Source organism: Dipodomys ordii, unplaced genomic scaffold, assembly GCF_000151885.1.
Source record: "Dipodomys ordii isolate 6190 unplaced genomic scaffold, Dord_2.0 Scaffold5, whole genome shotgun sequence".
Lineage (NCBI taxonomy): Eukaryota > Metazoa > Chordata > Mammalia > Rodentia > Heteromyidae > Dipodomys > Dipodomys ordii.
Window position 1 is genome coordinate 18932667 of NW_012267221.1, and position 13121 is coordinate 18945787.

The 13121-nt window shown below is 37.8% G+C and overlaps 1 protein-coding gene across 2 annotated transcripts in view; it reads right to left on the reverse strand.

The window, feature by feature from the left end:
• Stk39 (serine threonine kinase 39) overlaps window positions 1-13121 on the reverse strand; it is a 206977-nt gene that overhangs the window by 36412 nt on the left and 157444 nt on the right. The gene's annotated exons all lie outside the window — the stretch shown is intronic.

The following is a 13121-nucleotide window of genomic DNA, read 5'->3' on the forward strand; positions in this document are numbered from 1 at the left end:
TTGAGCCATGCTTCTAATTCCTTTTACTTAGGTTACTTTTCAGATAGGGTCTGAATTTTGTCTGGACCATCCTCAGAACATAATCCTCCCTTTGATTCTGTGTACATAGGACTCTTAAACTTTCACTACACTGGGCAATTAGTAACCTATTATATTCTTCTAGCTCTAGATCATGGCTAAGGATGCTGGTGATTTCTAGTGAGGTATCAGATTGATAAGAATCTTGAAAAACTGTAGCCAGATCACACAGAACAGTCCTAATTGTTTTTGTTGTTGTTGTTTTTTCCTTTCAAAAATAACATGTTGTGTGTGTAGGAAGATAATTGGTGGCAGCAGTTAGCATTAATGCATTCTATGTGGGTGTCAGAGATTACAATGTCTTCAGGGGATTGGAGATAAATGTCTATCAGTGGAGAGAGAATAGAGAACTTGAGCCATTCAATATTTCATGTCTAATTGCTTTCAGATATTTGGGAATTTCTAAGGTAAGAGAGCACTGGATTCTTATGTCAATGGTTCTTCTTTTTCAATGCTGACAACTATTTCTGAAATCCTATTTGTCCAGATCAAATACAATATATTTGAAGGCAAGACTGGGCCTTTGGCCAATAGATTGCCAACCTCTGCACTGTAGCAAAACCTAAAGATACTGCTAGAAACCAGAATCAGAGCAGAGAAAAGGGATGTGGGATGGATTATTGAATAAACTGTGGTTCAGAGGCTTTGCAGTAAAACTTGAAGCTCAACAAATTTCAATTTTGGTGTGCCAACAGAGGAAAAGAATTCCACAGGCACAGAGGCACTCAATTAAGACTGCCTAGGTTCATTTCCTCAAGAACTGTGATTAAATTAAGACTTGAGATAGGAAATGTGGGCTTCAGTAATTTTAAAAATCAATTTTTCACAGTTTGGGATTTATTTTTTTTCACATATTCAAACAAAAGAAGTCATGGCTTAAAGTCAGGGAAAAGCCTATAATATATAATTAAGTTTGAATTTCTGCATACCAAATAGAGTGAAGAGAATGGAACAAACAACACAATCAGCAATGAAGCACCAACTGAGTGCCAACTATAAAAGAGAGTTTGCTTATTAAAAAGCAAACACACATAGCATGCCAAATCCAAAGGGGAAAATGCATAAACAAACAAGATTCTGCTCTCCTGTCGAGTCTGAGACACTCACCAGTGAAAAATGAACATCAGGCACACATTGGTTTCCATTCCTCTTTAATATTCTTTGCTTTTGAAAATGGGCTGCAAATAATACATCTCAACAGTGACTATGCTACTGTGGCATAACCTAAAAGTGATGTAATAAATTTTCTGGCAAATTCTTTGCATCTAAAATGAGTATTTTATGGAAGACATTTTAAAAGAGCTAAGACTACTGAGTGAGAAGATTAAGGTTTCTGCAGTGGATGCTGTGGCTGATGCTCCCTGACTGGGTCATAGAGATGTCAATCTTTTCTCAGGGCATGTGCAGGGATGGGCAATAACCCCATCATGGACCAGTAAAACCAGCATGGCCCAGTAGGAGAGGAAGAGAGGCCAGTTAGGGATTCTAAGAGAAACTCATGCTCCTTACAAAGGACCACATAAGCCAGGTGCAAATCTTGAAGCAGCAGTACTGTTTCCTACTGGCAGCCTTCTAGGCTGAGGAAGGGACCACCATGAGATGAAGTCAAAGCTGTAAAGAGTGGGGCTCTGAGGAGTAAAGATAGCATGTCCTCACTGGCACTGCCATGATACTAACAATGGTGAATTGTCCTTTCCTTGGGATTTCTAGTTCTGTGAGCTAAAGCCCTTGTGACAACAATTTGAATGGTTTTCTATTACTACTTACTAAAGCGATTGAAACTACTCTATTTGAAAATGTGTTTCATTCTTGCGAACCATTCAAATTCTTCAAAATTCTAAGGGCCAACTTTTACACAACATGGGTTTCCATAGGCATCGATGGTATTCACATGAAAACACAGAATTAGAATAGACTGCCATTCTTTTATCTTCTCAACACTTTGATGAAAACACCACCTTATGTTAGGAATAATACATTCAAGGTTGAAATGAATGTTAACAGACTTAAATAGAAATGAAACAATTTGTACAACTCAGTTCTAGAGATTTTTTTTTAGTGTCTCTAAAGAAAAACTTGGTGGATTTGACCCAACCACTTTCATTTACCATTCTAGAATGAAACTTGTACTAACCAATAAGAAGTGAGTGGTAAAGGCACACTAGTCCCCAAAACAATACTTAGATGTACAGAAATTTACACTGTTATAAATGAAATGAAATTAGAGCCTCAAATATTATATGAACTTATTTTGTTCTCCATATATGATTCATCTGTAAAGATTACTACATCGTCTATAACATCTTCCTGTATTCAAGAAAAATTACCATCTCAACCTGTGTATATAGAAAATAATACTTGGAATTACTATTAAACATTTGCATACCAAGCTAGGCTCTGGGGGCTCATGCCTATAATCCTAGCTACTTAGGAGACTGAGATCCCAGGATCAAAATTTGAAGCCAGTCCAGGCAGGAAAAGTCCATAAGACTCTTATCTCCAATAAATTACCAAAAAGCTGGAGTGAAGTTGTGGCTCAAATTGTAGAGTGCTAACCGTGAATTTTCAGGGACAGTGCCCAGGCCTTGAGTTCAAGCACTACGATCAACACACACACACACACACACACATAAAACCTTAGAACCCAAGTATTTCAATGTGATATCATGACACTTATTTTTATTGAGATGATTTATATAAATTAGATCTTTTAAAAGTGGGCAACTCAGGGGCATCTGATACATTCAAACTGCTGTGCCACCTATCCCCACTTCCTGGACATTCCTTCCCCCCAAAGAAATTTTGCATATATTAAACAGTCTCCTTCCATTCCTTCTTTCCTGAGCTGGCAGCAACCACAAATCTATCCCCATGGATTTACCTATTGTGGATATTTCATATAAATTAAATCACATAATAACTGACATTTTGTACTGGGCTTCCTTCATTTAGCACAATGCTTTCAAGGTTCATTATATGGAACTTTAATAAACTTAAAAATTATTATTATTATTAAAATTAGTAAATGCTTGCCTAGTATGCATGAAGCCCTAGGTTTGATTCCTTAGTACCATATAGTCAGAAAAAGCCAGAAGTGGTGCCATGGCTCAAGTGGTAGAGCATTAGCCTTGAGTAAAAGAAGCTCAGGGACAATGCCCAGGCCCTGAGTTCAAGCCTCAGGACTGGCAAAAAAAAAATATGCCAGAAAGAGTACTGATTTTTGAAACTCCTTGGAGAGAATTCTCTAGTAATCTATAGGTTTGAAGGGACTCAAAAAAAATTCAAGTGTTCAGGTCACTAAAATGAATGGCACACATGCAGCACTGGGAGGAATCAGATAAACAGTAATGGGAAAGGGTTTTAAAAAGATTGGGAGTAAGGTAGAGAAGGATAACGAAGCAATTAAGTCTCCTTGATGAGTGACTATACATTCCAGTTTTGCATATATCTCTATATTTGAAATATTTTATCTCAAAAACATGTAATTAATTAATTAATATTTGTTGGTCATGGGGATTGAACTCTGGGCCTGGGCCTCAGCTCTTTAGCTCAAGGCTAGCACTCTACCACTTGAGCCACAGCATTACTTCCAGTTTTCTGGTGGTTAACTGGAGATAAGAGTCCCATGGACTCTCCTTTCCCAGGCTTGCTTTAACTGTGATCCTCAGATCTCAGCCTCCTGAGAAGTTAGGATTACAGGCGTGAGCCACTGGCACCTGACCATTTAAAAATTTTTAAATGAAGTTTTGTTTTGTTGTTAATTAGATCAGAATAAAACAACAGTATTTATTTTTATCAAAAATTCTTTTTCTTCTATTAATTGTTACCTTTAAGTAGTTCTTCTATTAATTGTTACCTTTAAGTAGTTGTACAAAGGAGTTGCCATTTAACAAAGCAGCTTATGAATACAATGAATCTTGATCAATGTCACCCTTTTCAACATTCTCACCCATCCCTCCTTACCCACCTTTTCACTCGCTCTTTAGCAGTATATACATTGGATTCTTGACTGCATTCTCCCAGAGAATGAGAAGATTAAGGAACCTGCAATGGACGCTGTGGTTGATGCCCAAGATTGGGTCATGGGATGTCAATTTCATCTCAGGGCATGTGCAGGAATGGGCTAGAACCCATCATAGACCAGTAAAACCAGCAGGGACCAATGACAGAGGAAGAGAGGCCAGTTGAGGCTTTCAAGAGAAACCTATGTTCCTCAAAAAGGACCACCTAAGTCCCCATTCTCTTCATTCTTCTAACTTTTTCCTCTTGACCTCACCCCTTGGAGTGCCTGCTCCCTGGTATCTTATTTTGCAAAACTTTGATTATGCCTTTCTAAGGAATTACACTATTTGTGATTTCTCTTGAATCTACCTCATTTCAGTTATGTTTATGAACAAAGTCTAGCATCCACATTTAAGAGAAAACATGCATCCTTAGAAGTCTGCAAGCACCCTAGTAATTTCTTCTTTATTTGGGTGCTGGTATTGGTGCTCAACCCGGTGCTACCCCTGCACTCTTTTTGCTCAAGACTAGCACTTTACCATTTGAGCCACAGCTCCACTTCTGTTTTCGTGGTTAACTGGAGTTAAGAATCTCACAGACTTTCCTTCTCCAGCCTTGCTTCAAACTGAGATCCTCAGATCTTAGCCTCCTAAATAGCCACTGGCACCCAACTTCATTTCTCTTTGTGAGAGTGCATATTATGTCTATTTCCCTTACCCTTGAAAGAAAATATTAAGAGAGAAAGCTAATTAAAATGACTGTTCAAGGAAATGAATGACCAGGGCTCTCAGACACCAACTTACAAACTCTCCAGGGCTCTTAGACAGCATAACCAACTAATAAATTCTCCAGAAACCACCCCTATGATAAAACAATGGGCAAGCTCTATATCTTGTTCACTAGGACAAAGTATACCTAAATAAAACTTCTTTTACTGAGCCTACATTCTTAACACAAAGCCCCTTGAATACTGACATTCATTTAAGTTATTAGACTGTTAGTCCCTGAAAGAAAACTCACTAAATTCAACAGCAATTAATGGACTTAAAATGGCAGGTTTGCATTAACTCAATGAAGATGAATATTTTATGTATTCTGTAGACAATTATAATGATAATAGTTCTACTGTATGTACAGTACTAGCCTAGTCCACACCATAATTTATATGAGAATAAAGAAATATGATGAAATGGAAAATACACTTCATCCTCTAAGGGAATATATAGGAAAGCCCTTTGGATATTAATTAATCTAAAGAAAATGCCTGTAATTAATGATTGTTTTGCCTTTTCTAGGAATTCTAATTTCCTTTTGCTAGAATAATTGGATTAATAAGTACTGAACATCTCTGAAGTTCTTAAACATTAAATTAAGGGCTATTGTCAATGCTCTGAAACATAAACCAACCTAGGAATCAGAAAACATCATTCAGCTTTTATTTCTCCTGGCCTCCAGGGCTGTGTTCCAGTCCCACTGTGGTTATTTCTCACCCCAGACAAATAACAATAAAATGTAAACACCACAGGGATATAATCTGGAAAAAGCAATATATTGAGACCATCTGCAGAATGAAATAAGTCTAAAAGAAAGAATCACTTCTCCAATTTGATGCAACACAAGATTCACATTACCCAGTTTCTCAATGAAAAGTAGAGCAATTGTAAGTAATTATAGTTGGTAGCTATTTACAAGATCCCTTCATGATCTGACCTCTTCTTCCTTCTCTCTACTGTTAGATCTTATCCTTATTTCTGCTCATTTGCTGGGCCTGACCACTCTAGTTTCTCCTACAAAGTCCATTGCATCCACACAGTCCAGCATGGGCAGCCTGAACCTCAGATGTCTTAACCTCATATGTCTCAGCTTCACTCTCTCAGGAGCTCTTTTGCCCCAGCATCCAAGTGAAGACCCTGTCTTTCTTTATAGCATATTGTTTTTTTTTTTTCCTCCAGAGCAGCACTTCTCACAATTTATAATTTCACTGACATCTTTGTATTGGCTTATCTAATGTCTGCCTCTCATTCTACACTGCAGATTTCACTAGGGAAAGGCCGCTGTCTGTTTTGATCACCACAAGTACTAGCAGTAAGTTAAATGCTTTATTTACCAAATGTGGAAGGACAGCAGCTTCAGGGGCTGGAATACAAAGTATGATAACAGGCTCTTATCTCCACCTCTGCAAAGAAGAAAGCAGAAAGTACTGCTATAGCCAAACTCAGGAAATGCCCTAGGATCTACTGGAAGCAGCAGACCCCATGAAGGCAATGGACTTCTCATACTGGTGACACTGATGAGATTGCTCCCTGAGAAAGGAGTAAGTGGGAAACCAGTGAGAGCACCACACACTCACAGCACTGAAAACATAAATTAAGGATGCTGGCAGACCCCCAGTAATAAGCATAAGTACATCTGTTTACAGTATCTAAGCACTGTTAGGTGGTAGATTTTTGAACTAAATAGATATTTCATAGATTTGCCTAGAAGATTAAATTATTGCTAATTAAACATAAAAAGCCATTGTTCAGAATTATCTCAAGTGCAGAATTCTATATTTCTGACATGAAACTTAAACACCACAGGGCTCTAATATAGAGTAAACAATATCATCCTGAAAAACATAAAAATTGAATTTGTCATACACATTATTAACTTAATAAACACTTTCATGAACACTAAGAACAAAAAAAGGACCTATTCTTCTTTTTAAAAGAAATCCTGAGAGCTTCAGCAAACCTCAGTGCCAGGGGCTACAGAGCACATTAGTCAGAATAATCTGTGGCATCTTTGTACTTCCCAAGAGTAATGCTGTCCCAATCATGTTCTCTAACCTATATTCTACAGCTATTAGATGTGTTAACTTCTCATCAAATGGCCTTGTTACCTTATCAATCACCACCACTGATAAAGACGTGATTCAGAAGCAGAATAGTGATGATATGTGAAGAATTAATAGTTAAGCACATAGGGACAGAAAATCAGGCTAGTGCCTAAGCCTTGTATGCCTTCCTCTCCTGACCCTGTGTATAACAGAAATATAAAAAGGGACAGGAGCAAAATTTTGACCTGGGACCCACCCATTCAGTGAAGGAATGAGACTGAGGAGTCTATTCAGTTTCTGGAGATCCAGCCAAAAACCACAAACCAGGAAGAAGGCTGAGTCTGTTGCAAATAAGCCCTCCAGGGAGTCTATTATTAAAGAGATACTGTATTTCATGTCCTCCTTTCCAACAACAAACAATCCACTGCTGAAAACTTTCCCTAAGGGTAGAGCTTAAGACATACAGGAATTAGGAAATTAAGTGGGGGGAAAACTGCTTCCTAAAAAAAGCGCCTTTACTTTCTTCCACAGTGAACTTTGGTTAGAAAGATAGAGTTTGTACTCATGACTGTTAAGTGCTTCCTAACTATAGATTCCTGTTCCATGGTCTGTGACTCATCAGATATAGGATCTCATGGGAAAAATCTGTATTTATGGAAGAGCCACCATGAGTAACAAAGCATAGTGTGTGTGTTGTTTAAAACAGTTCAAGGCCAAAACTGGACACAAATGTTTACCCTGCAATGGACAGATTATCTATCTAATGACGTGGACAAGTTCTCAGTCTACCAGTTGACCAGGAAAGTCTCTTCTTATCTTAAAACAAATCAAGGGTAATAGCATTCTTTTTTTTTCTTTACTTAAAAAATTATTATTCTAAAGGTGATGCACAGAAGGGTTACAGTTGTAGAAGTCAGGTAATGAATGCATTTCTTTTTGGACACTGTCAACCCTTCCTTTCCTCTCATCTAGTTTTTTCTTCCCATCCCCAAACACAAGTTGTATAGTTCATTTTCAACAGTGTCTAGTAAGTATCACTGCTACATTTGTTCATCTTTTGCCCCACCCTTTCTAAGTCTCTCTTACCTCCCAAAGACAGAAAAATGAACAAACAAGACAAAAAGAAATAAAAATAGCAATAAGGTTACATGAAACAAAAATGTGGATCTAATTTCTTTCTTGGCTTTTAATTGTTTTTTGATTGAGTAAATAAGAACTTATTTTTCTACTGTATAAGAAGTTATTAAGGAGCGTACTGATAAAGTAAAAAAATCAGCAATGAGAATACATTTGGGGATGAAGAAACATGCCTGCAAGGCCACTAATAAGCACAGCAGGCATCTACTTATTTCTACAATATTGTCCTTATTTTTTGCAGCCCCAGAGATGTCTGAAATGGGTAGACACGCACACATACATACATACACAATGATGACAGCCAAGGATGGATCAGTCAACTAAGGGAATGGACTGTAAACAAGCCATTGAATTTAAACCCCACATCCTTGGTAAAGACAGAAAGGAATATTGCCACAAAGATTACAGTAGGTTCTTTCTGCTACACCTACTTTGCTTCTACAGAAAGACATCCTTGCCAAATAAGAAAGGACTGGCTTATTTTGATTCAAAACTTCAAAGATTTGACTTGGATTGATCATAATCTACAGGTACAGGGGATTCAAGAGTTAAAAGGCAGGTTAGCATTTTAGTTAAAATAGGACAATTGAAAGTAATTCAAGTGTCTTAGATTAATCCAAATGAGAATCTGTGAGAGGGTAAACACAGTTGTCAGGTAGGCTGGTCGACTACTCAGGGGTGGGCCACAGCTCAGTTTCTGACTTTAGTTTGCTAGAATACTTCCTGTAGTTCTGGCCTGGGGAGTATGGCCATCAAATTATATAAAAGATAGTTCATAAATCAAGAATTCTATTTTTCTTCAGTCTATCGGTCTTTTAAAATGAGATAAACTCAAAAACGTATATTAATATATAGGTTTGTGACCAAAGTAATATTGAATGCTGGAGGTGGTAGGATGAAGGGTGTGGAAAGAGGAGGGAAAAGAGAGAGGGAGAGAGAAGGAAGGGGAATCTGGTTTCCAGCATTCCAAAGAGCAGCTAACAGTTCTTAGGGTTTTTAATCTGTAATACTAATCTATTCTAGCATTCAATTGCTATATATTTTAATTCCCCTAAAAATGGCCACCATTCATCTGAATTGAATTCAGTACTGAAATCAGTGTTCAACACTAGAAGGACTTTCATATTAGACAGTCTAGTCCATTACTTATTAATATTTATAAATATTTGTTGTGCACCATTTTTTAACATTGATACTATATTTTGTATGGGGAGTAACTACCTCAATAAAGGCTTTCAACAGTGGGGCAAAAGACACTTGCAAAGCCAGTAGTGAGGAGCTACAATACATTGGCAATGGTACTTTTTCATTGTTTCACATTTATTTTTAGTAAATACATACAAACACATACACATGGCAGGGGTGGAGAGGGAGAGAGAGAGTAACCAGCATAGTATTTCCAAAGCATGTTTAATCCTTATTTCCCTTACAGAATTAAATTTAACATAAAACTTTCCATTGAAGTCAATAAATATAGCTAACCTCAAGCTTTTGTAAGCCCAGAAAAAGTTTAGGAGTTTTCTTTCTTTAAAAATTATCTACTGTAATAAAGACACAATTTCATTAATGAAATCATTTGTTCACTGAATTTCAGCCTCAGTAAACAACACAGCACAATGAAGGACTAAATATAGGAGAGACTACCGTCTCTCTTTCCTAAGACTTCGGTTGTGTTGAGTGCACTACTGCTCACTCCTAACAGACTTAAATGGTTCTGATGAGAGCTGGGGAGCAGCACTGTAAACATCTAACCACATGCTCACCAATGAGCAAAAACTCTGTCTGTTGCTTTCCCACTTGGAAGCCCTCCTTGGCCAATATATTGAAAGATATAAGCTGAAGCCACCTGGAGCAATAATATTAGTTTTAATAAAGTTGTAACTACTCATTATGGTAAAAATAAACCAATGAGGGGTCTTTCACATATGCACCATCTACACAAACACATAATTTAAAACATTAGCAGGCATGGTTTCAAAGCAGACTCTTAAAGGGAAGAGAATCAAACGAGGTAGAAAAAAACTAAAGAGGTAAGTGATATTGGGAAGGCACATGAGATAAAAGGATCTCAAAACAGTTCTTGAAGTGCTTCAAGTAGACACTAAAGATATGCCCATGAAATTCTACTTTTTCTAGGATGTACCTGAGATGTTTGTTTAAAGTACTAGCTTCTAAATCCTCAGCCCAAGACTTCTAATGCTGGAACTTGCTCTTCCCTACCTGTTCCCTCCCAAATATACATTTTTAGTAAGTTTCCCTGGTAAGATACTGATGTGAAGACCTCACAGTCCACCTTTGAAGCACTAACAGATAAAAGACCACCCCCCCTTCCCCAAGTCAACTATATTTCCTTGCCCCAAAGTGAAACTCAAAAGTCATGTGCTAAGTTAATTCCTGAGAGAAAAAAGCAATGGGAAGAAGAAAGAAGGATGGAGGGAGAGGGAGAGAGTACGGAGAGAAGAATGAAGAAGAGGGAGGAAAGTAAGGGAAGTAGAGAGGGAGAGAGAAGAGAGGGAGAAAGGAAGGACAGGGGCCACAGAGAAAAGAAAAAATGAGAAAATGATGACTTTCATTTTTAGGTATTTTTGAATTGTCCAAATGTATTAATTCACATGTTCATCAAATGGATCTTGTTATCCTATTTATTCAGCACCTATGTGTGGCAAGGATAATCATAACAGGGAAGACAGGTCCTAAAAGATAGCACTAGGTAGTACAGCAGGATGAAAACTGCATGCCACAAAATGGTAAAAGTCTATTTCTCAGGGATTCTAGACAAGAATAAGCTGTCCTCCATATTGTGGTAAGGAAGTGACAGGCAGCAGGGCAGGCCACATGGAGGTGTCATATCTTGCAAGGCAAATAGGTTTTGAACACAATTCTTCAGGAGCAGACAAAGAGCATTCCATGCACATAAACAATATGTTCATAAGGTCCCACAGAGAGCTTATGGGAACATATGCTATCCAAAGAAACTTTGCTTTAGTGACAGCTAGTCAGCAAGGCTCAGAATCTATAGGAGGAAAACTTTGTGAAATGAATGCAAAAATACGGCTTCCCTCTTAGGAGACAGAAATTCTAACATCTGGCTCTTCAGTGAAATAGACATACATTGTTACAGTAAAGTCAGGAAACGGTGACATAAAAAACTAGCAAGAGCCTTCAGTCTTCACTCCTCTGGAAGACATCTGCCAAACAGCTTCTTCTTCTACACATTCACACAGTCTACCACTGGGCCTGGCAGACTGCAAGTAATACAACTGCTTCACTTTAACCTACCCCCTCATAATCATCCTCCTGATGCTGAAGTCCTAAATCTCATTAAAAAGAAAGAAAAACACCATGTATCTCAAGTCCTGAACAGTATTTAGAATCAATGTTTTCTTTCACATTTGAATTTTTTGTTGTTCTATTTTCCCGCCTGTGCTGCCTTGCAGAAAAACCTTCTTTTTAATGGGCTTCTTTTTAACTGGGAGGGGAAGGCATTTCTCTGCAGCTTCACACTATCAGTCTTCCTTGGGAATCCTCTTTGAAATATATGGAAAAGAGGCTCAGATCTGGTCTATTTACATTTTTTAGCCAACCCAGCTAGGCAAGATAAGCAAATAGTATACATGCGTATCATCGACTTTTTCAACCCACAAACATTTTTTTTAAACCAACACCCACCCAGAAGGTACTGACAATCTTCTGAATGTCTATTTATACAATGCCTAAAACCATTTCCGGCTTCTTGCCCATGGTAGTGCTGAATTTAAGCACAACTGAACAGGGCTTATGATTTTATACTACAAACACTGCATTCCATTTCTCTCCAGCTCCTTCACAAAAGAAGTCATTGCATGTCACTACACAAGCCCGTCCTCAATGCAAACTGTGCTTTGTAAAGGTTTGTAGATTGCCCTGAAGCCAGGTAATGAAGAATTTTTTGTAACCGATGTTTTTTATGTTATGGTAAAAGCCATAACATTCACTGCTGCAAAATAGATGCTATTGCTTTTTTTAGCTTTTTCATGCTGCTATAAGCATTTATATCAAGTCAAAAGAAAATGCTGATGGGAAAAATACAAGATTTTTAATCTATTTAAATGTTAGCAATTTTATATTATAGAAGTAGAAGAAATACACATGTAAGAAATCATTCAAACCTCTATAAGAATGGGATTTTTCTTTTACATAGCCTTCCTCAAGTGAGTTTATTTGATTTTTGGAAATGCTACTTGAATTTTATGGTATCCTATATTCAAAAGTACACTTTATTTCTGAAGAAAGCATTCTGAGCTATCTGTGTATTGCAAAATGGAATTTGTTTATCGCTGACAAGTGTTTACTGAGGGCCCACTATGAGAAATGACTATGTTGGGGGCACTGCACACGTAGCACTTTAGGAAGTAGATAAGAATTCTGGCCACCAAGAACCTGATGGTCAGCCAGGTGTGGAGGTGCATTGGAAAGGCAGAGGCAGGAGGTTTATGAGTCTGAGTGTAGTCTAGAATATACAGAAAGCTTGAAGGCAGCCTGAGCCACAGAAGACCCACATCTTAAAAAGAGAAAAGTTAGAATCTCTATGCTGTCTCCAGCTCTAGATATTTCTCATATGGAATCACATGGCCTTCTGTTTCTGACTTACTACCAGGTTCTCTCTCACTGTGGAGATGGAGAACAGGATGAAGAGGACAGAGAAAGAATCTGGGACACCTCTGAGATATTGGCCTAAGCACCTGGAAAATTGGAGCTGACTCACCCAAGAGTATAAGACTACTTGTAGGAGCAGGCTGGAAGGAAACACCAAGAGCTGGATTTTGAAGATGTGAGTTAAAATTTGGATGATCTATTGCCCTTGCAGTAAAAATGCTAAAATGGGAGCTGGATATGCTTTTACAATGTAAAGGAGAAGTCTGAGTCAGAGATATAAACGTATGAGTTAGCGAATAGAAGGCATTTAATACATGAAACTGGATGAGCTGACCATCCTATTGGTGCCTATTGGAAAGAGAAATAGCCCAGGGAAAGAGTGCTTGGGCACATTAAGATTTACAGGTCAGCAAAATGAACAGTGCTAAAAAAATGACTGAGAAGAAAATAC